The sequence below is a fragment of the Euprymna scolopes genome, chromosome 4 (assembly GCF_053919585.1).
Source record: "Euprymna scolopes isolate OS-2025 chromosome 4, ASM5391958v1, whole genome shotgun sequence".
NCBI lineage: Eukaryota > Metazoa > Mollusca > Cephalopoda > Sepiida > Sepiolidae > Euprymna > Euprymna scolopes.
The window spans coordinates 32,990,637-33,002,996 of record NC_136485.1 but is presented as its reverse complement, the minus strand read 5'-3'; the positions used below and the strand labels follow the sequence as shown (position 1 = coordinate 33,002,996).

The window sequence follows — 12,360 nt, the reverse complement described above, 5'->3', positions numbered from 1 at the left end:
CGTGTGTGTGTGTGTGTGTTTGTGTGTTAGTGGTTTGGCACAGCCACGGGAAAGATAACAAAAGCAGCAAATATAAAGGTGGCTAATCCTGAAGTGGATAATATAAAACTACCAATAGTGTATATTACTGTGTAAACAAATGAATCTTGGGCGTTTGGATGATTGGATTATTATCCATAACCGTATGTGAAGCTGTTACTTTCGACCGCAATTTTCATGTCTGGCCTGCTGGAGTTGTTATTTTTTTTTAAATTAATTTTTTTTACATTTTCATTCCAAACAAGGCACATTGCCACTTTGTTGTAGGGGGCTACTCTCAGGGACATAGGCACGAGGGGTACTGTGTAGGGAGTTGGGCAGCAAGATGTCGGTTCACCTTACACTTGAACTTCTGCATATAATGAATATATATATATATATATATATATATATATATATGTGTGTGTGTGTGTGTGTGTGTGTGTGTGTGTGTGTGTGAGTATTAATTTTAATCAACAAAGGTGGTTGATTAAGTTTCAATATTTTTGTTCTTGAATGTAAAACCTTAACAGCTAAAACTCGTTTTTTCTATAATCGCAGCAAATATTTTTTTTCCATTTTGCAAATCTGAAATATTTTAATTTTCAAATTGGATGTTGTACCTTATAATCCACCCTAAAAGCACTTTAGATACTCCAAATAATTTGAAGTTTTGGAACTCTTCATGAATTCCCACAAAATATAATTTTCATAATTTATAAATTTGAACAAAATATAAATTTTCCCAAAATATAAATTTTAACAAAAATATAAATTTCACAAAATATTAATTTTTCACAAAATATACTTTTTAGAAAATATAAATTTTCACAAATATTAATTTCCACAAAATATAAACTTTTAAAAAATATAAATTTCCACAAAATATAAATTTTTACAAATTTTTACAAAATATAAATTTTTACTAAATATAAATTTCTAGTAAATATAAATTTCCACAAAATATATTTTTACAAAATATAAATTTCCACTAAATATAAATTTCTACAAAATAAAATTTTTTACAAAATATAAATTTTCACTAAATATAAATTTTCCCTAAATATAAATTTCCACTAAATATAAATTTTCACAAACTATAAATTGTTACGATTTTCACACAATATAAGTTTTCATAAAATATAAATTTCAACAAAATATAAATTTCAACAAAATATAAATTTTCATAAAATATAAATTTCAACAAAATATAAATTTTTTCAAAATATAAATTTTCACAAAATATAAGTTTTCACTTAATATAAATTTCCACAAAATATAAGTTTTCCCAAAATATAAATTTCCACAAAATATACATTTTTACAAATATCAGAGTTAGCTTAATTTTATCACCTCTATATAAAACTAAATTAAATTAAATATTGACAAAACAGAATTTCAAGAAGGATTTTCTTCTAAGAATTTCATCTCGTTGGAACATATTTCAACGGATTGCTTCCATGTAGACCACACCATGCTTTCAAACTTAATGCCAACAAGCAATTGTCGGTTTATACTTTTAAGTAATCAAATGTTGTCAATTACTTTCATTGATGCAATCATTTCATAGCATTGTTTATTATACAAAATACAAGCTTATTAGCTTTTATCAATGACCAGTTGGTATACATATCTGATTTAGGAGAACTGGTGACACCTAGTGATAAATATAATCTATATATTATAATTGTACGTGTCGCAATTTTAGATGTATAACGCCACATGAAAGCTGCGAGTCAGCATACGTTAATCTAAAGAAAATTCATCGAAGCGCAACGCAGAAATAAACACTTTTTTGTGTAAACAAGAAGAAAAAAACGATTGAATTTTGTACATGTTAAATTGATTAACAGTTATTTGATTTATAAAAGTTTATAACATATGTTTTAGAAGAACACTTTACAAAATAAATACATTTTGTTCATATTTACTGGGATATTTCATTGAAACTTCCTTGCTGTTCTTTTATTCTTAATCAGAGTAAATAGCATCTCAAGGATAAGGGGAAAACGAAGTTGAATGAATAGAAGCTGAATAATGATGAAAACTATGGCATAAGTAACATTGACCAATCGTGTGGATTCAAAGATTATAAAGTTGTAATAAGAGCAAGGATCATTGGAGTAATGTGTTGCGCATGCGCATTTGTTTCCGGGCATATGGATGGAAGAAGGTTTTTTTTTTCAGTTGTGGTAGTAATACAAGTTTTCATACTCTTGGCCTTTTGGCCAAGAGCAAAGTGTAGTATCTGTTCCGGCAGATACTGCAAGCTATGACTAGCTATTACTAGCAAAGACCAGATGTGGGGGCAACCCCACATGCCTGACCTTTAACCAGCTCCCATTTCCCACCTCTCGGGAGCTGGTCCCCTTTTTCCCTTCCCCCTCCCTTCACTCCTCACATTAAAAATTGGCCTTGTGCCTAATTTGCTCGGTGGGGGAGCAAATAAATACCATCTGTTCTTCAGATGTTGCACTTCCATTTCTTGTTCTCTTTCGGTTGAGGAGAAGTCCTTCACGACTGAGACAATTTTTATTTTTGTACCTTTTCTCCACGTTAAAAAACGACCCTGGTGTCTAACTCTGTCCCGTTGGGAGGCATTGTAAATAGGTACAAGTTTTCATACTAGCTCCCTACTTAAATCTGATGATAGATTTTATATATATATATATATATATATATATATATATATATATATATATATATATATATATATATATATTAGAGAGAGATAGATAGATAGATAGATATACATAGATACTTTATGTGTGATTATGTGTGAGTGGGATTTGTGTATGTGAGTTTGTTCCCTATGAACTCGGACACGACTGCCGATTTTTTTGTACGTACTCATGAACTTTATAGCCCCGTCAGTGTTATTAGGTATGTATTGTAAGGAATAACTCGGACAAGTATCAAAAATCGATAATGGGAAAAGTACGAGTAAAGAAGGAACAGTCCGATTTTGATTAAGGTTAACATTCTGATGCAGCCTGAAAAATGCATTTTTGAAACTTTATCACCGCACCAGCACAAATGCCTAGCGTAAAAAATCAAGAGTATTTCTCCGAAAAAAAAAAACAAAAAAAACAGGGACACAATAGAAACATATGTGTCTATTTAGGGAATAATTGGACCACGATACTTGACATTTGCATTTTAAACATTAATTCAAGCCATTGTAAATAAAAAAAAGATAAATGTATAAAATCAATAGTAAGTTCTATACAGTTCAATTTTTTTTTACAAGGTAGACACCACTTATCGGTGATAAGGGTTATTGTGTATACAGTACGTTAGTATTTGAGATTTGATAAAGTGTCTTACTTAAGGGGGCGGTTCATCAGGAATTTGTTTATGTTGGACTTTAAGACATCCAGGTTGTAGTCAGGTGGGAAACAGGCAAACGGAAGAGAGTTCCACAGATGTGCACTTCTATGAAAGAAGCTCTGTTCATAGAATCTACGTTTGGTTTCGGCAGAGATAAAGAGTGAGGAAAATTATTGACAGTGGTTTCAGCTAGACAGGTGTTTATAATGAAAGATTGGCGAGGGGATCCAGAGATTGAGGCTCAGACGAGTACTTGCCATGGGAGCAACGATAAAACAAAGACAGGATAGCAACGTCTCTCCTGTAGGATAGAGGTTGTAGGGAAGAGAAAAGGGCATCCCCTACTAAGCGACGAAGCCTATTTTGTACTCTGTCAAGGCAGGATAGGATAGTTTTAGCAGCTCCGGCCCAGATGTGGCAGCAGTACTCCATACTTGGACGTACTTGGCTTTTATATAGATAGAGAATATAGATCAGAGGAGAGAGAATCAGATAGAACTTTGTTTATTTTTTTTTGTTTTTTTTCTTCCTTTGAAGATTGTAATGCCGGGTATGGGGCAGCCAAACCAGCTGCCAACATTGCCCCACTTTTTTATTGAAACCAACCGAGAGCTCTTTTTAGTATCCTCGCTGTTCCCTTAAGTGCAATTGTCTGAATCTCTTTTGCACTTGGTTCACCAGGAATATTAGTTAGGTAGGACTTCAGGTTCTTCTTCATAAGTCCTATGGCACCTATGAAACCTGGTATGATCGATATCCCCTTTAGGTTCCAGTTTCTTTTCATATCATACATGAGACATTGGTATTTGGTCTGTTTCTCTCTTTCAGCTCTGTTAAGACCGCCATCATTAGGAACACTCACTTCAATCAAGGTTGCAACTCTCTCTGACTTATTCCATATAACTATGTCAGGTTTCACAGCAGCATTTTCAAGGTAGGTGGCTGTAGGGATTACATGGTCGTAATGTATGGTATATAAATCATTTCCAACTGTTTTTTCAGGTTGATGTTCCCAGGACTTGCTGCTACACTGGATGTTTAATTTTTTACAGATGATCCAGTGGAGGTACTTGCATACTCCATCATGTCTCGCTGTATAGTAGCCGTCCCCTAGAAGAACTTTGCAACTTGATATCAGATGACCAACACTTTCCAATTCTGTGTGGCAGAATCTGCATTTATTGTCATTACCGATCCCTGCCATCTTCTTGAATGCATTGGTCATCTATCCCTGGTCTTGGGCAGCCATTATGACCCTTTCCTGATCGTGGTGGAGGGATCCTCTTTTGAGCCAGTCCAAAGAACATTCTTTATCTATGTATTCCCGAGAAAGTTCCCCCAGAAAATACTTTGCACGCTGATGTTGTTCCCATTCTTTAAGGTTCATCTGTTGAAAGGTCTCGGTATATTTCTGCCGGCTCTTTCTTGCTATTTCTGTGGCACACTTGTTTGGTGTTTCGTCCTCATCTGAGAGACAACTCTGACCAAAATGTTTGGCCAGCTGGGTGACTGATGTTGTTCTGCTGGCTCTTGTCTCTTGATGTTCGTATACTATTGAGAGGGTGTCATTCTGGGAGCTTCTCAGATACTGACCGGTGCTCACAATAGTTGCCCTATGTTGATGATTAATCTCTGAGAGTCCCAGACCTCCTTCTCCCCTGGGCACATACAGCCTTGGTAGACACTGATTTCTATATGTTATTTTATGAAGCGTTAGTAGCTTCCGTGTCTTTACATCAAGCCAGTTGATGTATTTTTGTGGCCAGTCAATGATACTCAGCGGTATGTTATTACTGGCATAGCAACCTGGTTTATGGCAGTAATTTTATTTTTATTGGTGAGCTGGGTTTTGCATATTTTCCTCACCCGGCGTACATATTCTTTACTAATCTTCTCCCTCATGTTGTATGTTCTCGTTTTCCTCAATGCCAAGGTACTTGTAAGGCTCATGCTCTTCTAGATCCCTGATGTCGATGTTTTCATTAAGCTGCATATTTTCTGTGTGGGTCTTCTTCCCAGCTCTGAGTGTACATTTGGCACATTTGTCCAGGCCAAACTTCATTCCGATGTCACTGGAGAATGTGTGTATTATCTGCAGAAGGTGGTGCAGATCGGTGTCAGAGCTAGCATACAGCTTAAGGTCATCCATGAAGAGCAGATGGTTTATTCTCTTGCTTGGATCTCGATGGCGTCCCTGACTCAAATTGTAGGCGCTCTGATTTTTATTCAGGAGTTTGCTTAGTGGGTCTATTGCCATTCAGAAGAGTGTTGCCATAAATGGTTGTATCATTAACATAGATGGCAACGAATGATTTAAGTATGTGTTTTGGGAGATCATTGATATATATCAAGATGAGAGTTTGGCCCAGGATGGACTCCTGAGGGAATCCAGTATTAATACTCTAGTCCTCTGACTTCGGCCCATCAACCTAGTGGTTATGCACCTATCAGAGAGACAAGATTTAATGATGGAGAAAACATTTCCAGTTGTACTGTACCTGGAAATCTTGTGCAGTAGGCCCTACCTCATCGAAGACCTTTGATATGTCAAGAGCAACTGCCCGAGAAAGGAAGACTTTGTCAAGAGATTCACTAATCTATATATAATAATCTATATATATAATCGTGAGCGCATCTACTGTAGATCTGGCAGAACGTAACCATATTGCATGTCACGAAGAAGGTTATTTGTGCTGAGGTGGTTGACTTCTCTATTTAATATTGATTCCAGCAACTTACTCATGACACACAGGAGATTATTGGTCTGTACTGAAAGGAAGATGACTTACCACCTAGATTCTTAAATACAGAGCATACTGATGATGCTTTTCAGGGTGTTGGAAAGCACTTTTTTAAGGCAAGGCTTAAAATGTTTTGTAAGTATGGGGCAAATTATGGTTATAGCTTTTTCAGCACTATAATTGGAACGCCGTCATGACCAGTTGCTTTACTGGAATCAAGGTTCTTGACTAGCTTTGCGACTTCACGCACAGATATTTGTATGTTGCATAGCGTGTTGTCTGTTATAGGAATAAATACGTGGAGTTGATGACCTTCGTCGCATAGGGTATAATTAGCTGCAAAGTTCTTGGCAAATAGTTTGGCTTTGTCTGATGCTGACGAGATGACCTCAGGTCCATTGATAGAACGCAAGCTTCTGTTCAGGATCCTGTTTGCTATTTGCCAAAACTAGTGAGAACCAATACGCTGCTCAGCTACTTTGGATTTAATGGACTGAACATATAGTCCTCTTGCATTTTTATTACTCTTTTACAGTGGTTGCTGACGGTCCTGAAAGCAGCTTTAGTCTCAGTACATCTATTACGTTGGTAGCTATGGAAAAAGTGATTTCCGACATCTCAGGCTACTGTTCACGAAGTAATACCGTCCTGGAAAACAGCTTTTTCTTCACCCTTTGTCAGAAAAATCACTCATTGAAAATAAGGATCGAGGGACAAATAAGGAGAAGCGAGAGTAAGGAGAGCTTCCGATAACGCATCCACAATGCGTTTTCTACTCTCCATAAAAAAAAATATATTCAAAGGACTTATTAATATTAAGTAAAAGTCCGTAGCTCTAATTCGGAATTAAAGGTATTTGAAGATAAATTCCCCTCCCATATTTACCAATAAAATGGAAATGGAACACATTAAAGTATTTTCCGTTTAAAAGTATTAAACTTTTTTTCTTTTTATCCAAGAGACACCCCCAACAAAGAATTATAATAAGGACAATTTAGGACCAAAATAATTTTTAAAATACCGGTGGGGAGTTATCACGTGTTGAGATATTCATTGAGCTTATTTCTTCTTATCCAAAAGACACCTCCAGCGCATTTGAAGGCTTTCCTTTCATTGGCTCTTGCTTTCGAGTTTCGGTGCTTATGGTAGACGGGGTGGGAAAGGGTCGCGGTGGGAGGGATGATTCCGTTTATATTTATAGAGAAAGTAAAGTATTAATCCTAAAACAATTTTTTTCTTGGGGAATATTCTAGATAATTTTGTATTTAACGACTGAAATAAAATATATTACACAAAATTAAGTCAAAAATAAAGAATTATAATAAGGACAGTTTAGGACCAAAATAATTTTTAAAATACCGGTGGGGAGGTATCACGTGTTAAGATATTCATTAAACTTCTTTCTTCTTATCCAAAAGACAGCTCATTGGAAGGCTTTCCATTCATTGACTCTTGCTTTCGAGTTCCGGTGCTTATGGCGGGGTAGGAATGGGTCGCGGTGGGAGGGATGATTTCGTTTATATTTATAGAGAAAGTGAGCAGTAATCCTAAATTATCTAGAATATCCCACCCAAGGAAAAATATTGTTTTAGGATTATTGCTTTACTTTCTCAATGTAGACTACAAATGTATTGTTGACTAAGTCGCCGCGAAGAGACATGTGAAGCTTCCACGTAGTACATCGTAGTGGGTTCCCGACTAGAGCAGGCAATCAATAATAGAAAAATCGGTGAATTAACCGATTTTGATGACAATAGAAGGACTAGAAGTGGAAAACATTCGTTAATGCAAATTTATTGATGAGGATGAAAGTGTGGAGTTCAATCGAAAACCTTCAATAGTAATCAAAAAGGAGATAAGAAACGACTTTTTCCTGAAATGGGGTTGTAGGAAGCGAAAGCTCACCCACCCCACTAGAATTGTGTCAAGGCACGGAAGAACGCTCCAGGCAGCGCGTCTACATAAATACTCCATTGTAAGTGTGTGTGTATATATATATATATATATATATATATATATATATATATATATATATATATATATATATATTAGGAGGTATTTTTGTTAAAAATATAGGGACAAAAAGTGCTCAATAATTTAGTAGAGCTAAATATTTTTTTTATTTCAATCTGTTTTTTTTTTTTTTTTTTTTTTTTTTGCTTAAAACATTGCAAATTGTTTCAATCGATCGGACAATAATATTATCCTGTCGATCTTTTCAGATAATTTAAGTAAAAATTAAAGATTCTTAAAAATTAAAAATGAGCATCAAAAACCAAAATTTGAAGTTGTGGATCGAGAGGGCAGGGGGTGTAAGAGAGAAGAAAAGGAAAAGAGAGGAAGCGTTGAGGGAGAAATATAGATTATATGTAGTTAGCAAATTATAGTTAAAGATTAACGACTAGAAAGAAGGAAATTAAAATTAAAATGAATTTTAAAAAAGGAGGAGGTCGTTTGTTAAGAGAGGAAAAAAGAAAAAGAAATATTATGAAGTTAGAAAGAGAAGCTGAACGAGATAAATAACGAAAAGGAGTGTCAATGGGGGACAGCAGTAAAATAAGTTGCACATGCTAAACCAGTCATACATCAGTTAGAAAGTCCGTAGTGATCAAACACTGTGGTGGTAGATAGAGCAATTATACGCCCAGTTTAAGAACTTGATAGTCAGCGACCTAAATATTGGATCAACTACTGAAGATGCTGTCCTGTAATCAGGTGAAGAGTACTAGGGTTGCTGTATTGCCATCTAGTGAATGGATTCTGGACCATACAGTAGCTTCTGGTTGGGCTTCTCGATATTTTTTTTTTTTTTTTTTTTTTTTTTTATTACATTTTCACCCCAAACAAGGCAAATTGCCACTTTGGTGTAGGGGGCTACTATCAGGGGCAACAACTACTGGGGTACTATGTAGGGATTTGGGCAGCAAGGTGTCGGTTCACGTTACACTTGAACTTCTGCACGTCAGTACTGTTGGGGAAGCAGGGACCTGGAATGGAATTCCAGAGTCTTGCGGTTCTGGGGAAGAAACTATTGGAGTAAAAAGATCTTTTACATCTAGGGACCTCTACAGTGTGGGGATGGGATCTAGTAGCCTGTCGGGTTTGTCGAGGGTGCTCGCGTCGTGGGGGCACAAGTGATTGCAGTTCATCAGAGCATTCACCACTAAAATACTTGTAGAACAGGCAGAGGGATGCAACATTTCGTCGATGGGACAGAGGCTGAAGCTTAGATGCCAGTTCAGGGCCTATCAGATTTGCGACTCTCTTTTGAACCTTGTCAAGGAGCGAGAGACTAGTAGCAGATGCACCAGCCCAGATGGTGGCCTTATAGAGGTACAGGATACTTTCGGGTGTTAGTAGTTTTCTAGCACGGTAGAGAGAACCTACCTTTCTTGCAGCGGCCCTGGCAATGCCTTCAATGTAATTGTTCCAACTCATGTTTCCTGTGAACGTTAGGCCAAGGAGTTTGAAAGATGGACTCTCAGATAAAGGGTCGTTGGCCATTGCTATTGGTGGTAGAGAGGGTTTCTTGTAATTATTGAATGAAACTAGTTTAGTCTTGGCAGCATTGAACGCGACCAACCACTTTTGTCCCCATTCCACTACAGATTGGAGGTCTTCCTCTAGTGTTTCTGCCATTTCTTTAGAAATGTGTTCATTCGTCTTCCTGTCGTGTCTGCCATAGAGTGTAGTGTCATCAGCATATATACCCATCTCAGAGGCAATGTTGTCGGGGAGGTAATTTATGAATATCAGGAACAATAGAGGTCCAAGGATAGAACCCTGGGGCACTCCCGCATTTATATCATATTGTTTAGATGTGCGACCGTCGAGGACTACCTGGATTTTTCTCTTATCTAAGAAGGATTTAATATGATATTACTGGGTAATTGTGAAGTCTTGACGTTATCATGTGTTACAAAAAATGTTTTTTCTTCGTTTGTTTTTCTCTCTTGCTTTCCCCCTTTGCCCTGCTCTAAGCAATTCTGTCGATCTATCCCCCCACAAAAATATGAAAATACACAATTAAACGCAGATCTATAACTTCCAGCGTAGCCCCTCCACTACCATGTCTCCTTCTCTAACATCAGGGATCTACGTTCCAACCTTCCAGAGACTGAATCCCAATTACAGGAGACTAAACCAGACCTATTATTCCTGAGCGAAATTGGCATTGGACCGACTATTTCCCTAGATGAATTCGTAATTAAAGGATAGTCTAACTTAACTTCCAAATCTGACCCCAACATTGCCATGGGCAGGGAATATGTGCCTATATTAAAGATGGCTTCGATCATTCGTAGAAAGTTATGTTGACGACAGTACAGTCTATGACAACACATCAATGGCCGTAACCAACCAAATTCTCTCTTTCTTTTTCCTCTGATCTTGAGCACATGGTTAGAATAGGGAAAGAAGTAGCTGGTTACCTTTAATTAATCTAAAACCAAGTTTCTTTCTTTACAGTATTAACGCTCAGATCTTGAATCTATTGAAATGAATGGGTCTCGTCTTGGGGAGGCTCCATGTTTTGATAAGCTTCTGTGCTTAACCTTTACTCCTGATCTGAAATGGAATACTTACCTCAAATCCGTTGCCAATGTCACTGGAAAATGATGGGATCCTTCTATCGACCGAGTATGTATCGCACTGCTGATACCCTTTTCTACCTATATAAGAGCCAGGTACGTCCAAGGATGGAGTACTGTTGCCACATGTGGGCAGGGGCTGCTAGAAGCAGCTTATCATGCCTTGACAGAGTTCCAACTATACTTGTTACCATAGTGGGGGTTCCTTTTCTCGTTCCTGCAACGTGTTTTTCACAGAAGAGACGTTGCAAGCCTGTCTCTGCTTTATCATTATTTTGATGGCTTGCTCGTCTGGGCTCTAATTTATGGTCCGCCTCGCCAAACATTCACGAGAAATACTCGTCTAGCGGAAAACATTAGCAATAATTTCCCCCTTCACTTTTTATCTATACCTAAACCTTAACGTAGATTCCATGTACAAAGCATTTTCTTAGAACCTCACACCTCTGGAACTCTCTTCCACTTTCCCGCTTTCCAATTGACTATAATATAGTCCTCTTTAAGCTCAATATAAACGAGGTTTTGCGACGCTATTCTCCTTAAGTAATCCAACTTACCAGATTTTCACTACTAATGATTACTACGATATTGTCCTATTGACTCGAACCCTTTTCCCCACGTGACCTCTGGGCCTTGATAAGTGATGACTCTTATATATATATATATATATATATATATATATATATATATATATATATATATAGCTCCAGGAGCTATACCCTGGGTAGGGTCCCAGCAGGCCTGGCAAACTTTGTGAGTGGACGGTGGACGGTGTTGGTGGAGCATCGCTTAGCAATGTGTCCACTAGAATGAACTAACAGTTAGGGTCAAGGACGAAGAAATAGCTAGTATTGTGTCCAGCTGTACAGAAAGCTTACCAGGGTGAATCAGGCCCTTTAGTGTTGGCTCTCAACTGATCTAGGAGATGGAACACTTTTACAAGAAAATCCTAGGATCGTTTTATCATCTGACCTGTGGCACAGGGTTCACCTATACAGACCATGTTAATCCGATGGAGAGAGTGTGCTTTGTTCAGCAGAGGCAATGACCACTTAAAACCATTTTCACTCGTTTAAGCATAAGATTTGGTACATCAATATGTTTTGTTAACTAACAATAAATAAAGAAATCCTGTAGCGATGATAAGATTGTGACGGGAACAGGTGAAGGATGTCGTTGGTAGTTCCTAGCATGAATATTACACATAGGTGTTGAAAGGTAGATGGCCGTTTTTCAAAACACCCGCAAGTAATTGGGTGACTCGTGTCCTTCTTTCATAACAAAGCAGCTCTTTATAGGATTGCACTGCTTTTCTCTTTATGGTGAGGGGTCTATTAAAGGTGACTTAAAATTGTTTACTTGGTCATGCCACTGCCATCAGGTGCAGATGTCTGAGCATCCAATATTTGCACCCAAATCAATAATGGAAACAAAATACATGGAACGAATGTGTTCATTGGTACTTTGAATGTAAGAAAACTCCAGGATAACAAACAGAACCTTGAACGAAAAACCGCTATCATAGCACGTGTGTTAAGGCATCATAGAATTTCTGTTGCAGCTCTTTCTGAAATAAGGGTTACTGACACGTGACAGTTAGAGGAAGTTGAAGGTTGATACACTTTCTATTCGATTGGAAAACCAAGTACTAAGAAACGTGAATCTGATGTTTGTTTTGCCAT

The 12,360-nt window shown here is 37.2% G+C and overlaps 1 protein-coding gene across 2 annotated transcripts in view; it reads right to left on the bottom strand.

The window, feature by feature from the left end:
• LOC145266995 (opioid-binding protein/cell adhesion molecule homolog) overlaps nucleotides 1–12,360 on the bottom strand; it is a 112,219-nt gene that overhangs the window by 37,816 nt on the left and 62,043 nt on the right. The gene's annotated exons all lie outside the window — the stretch shown is intronic.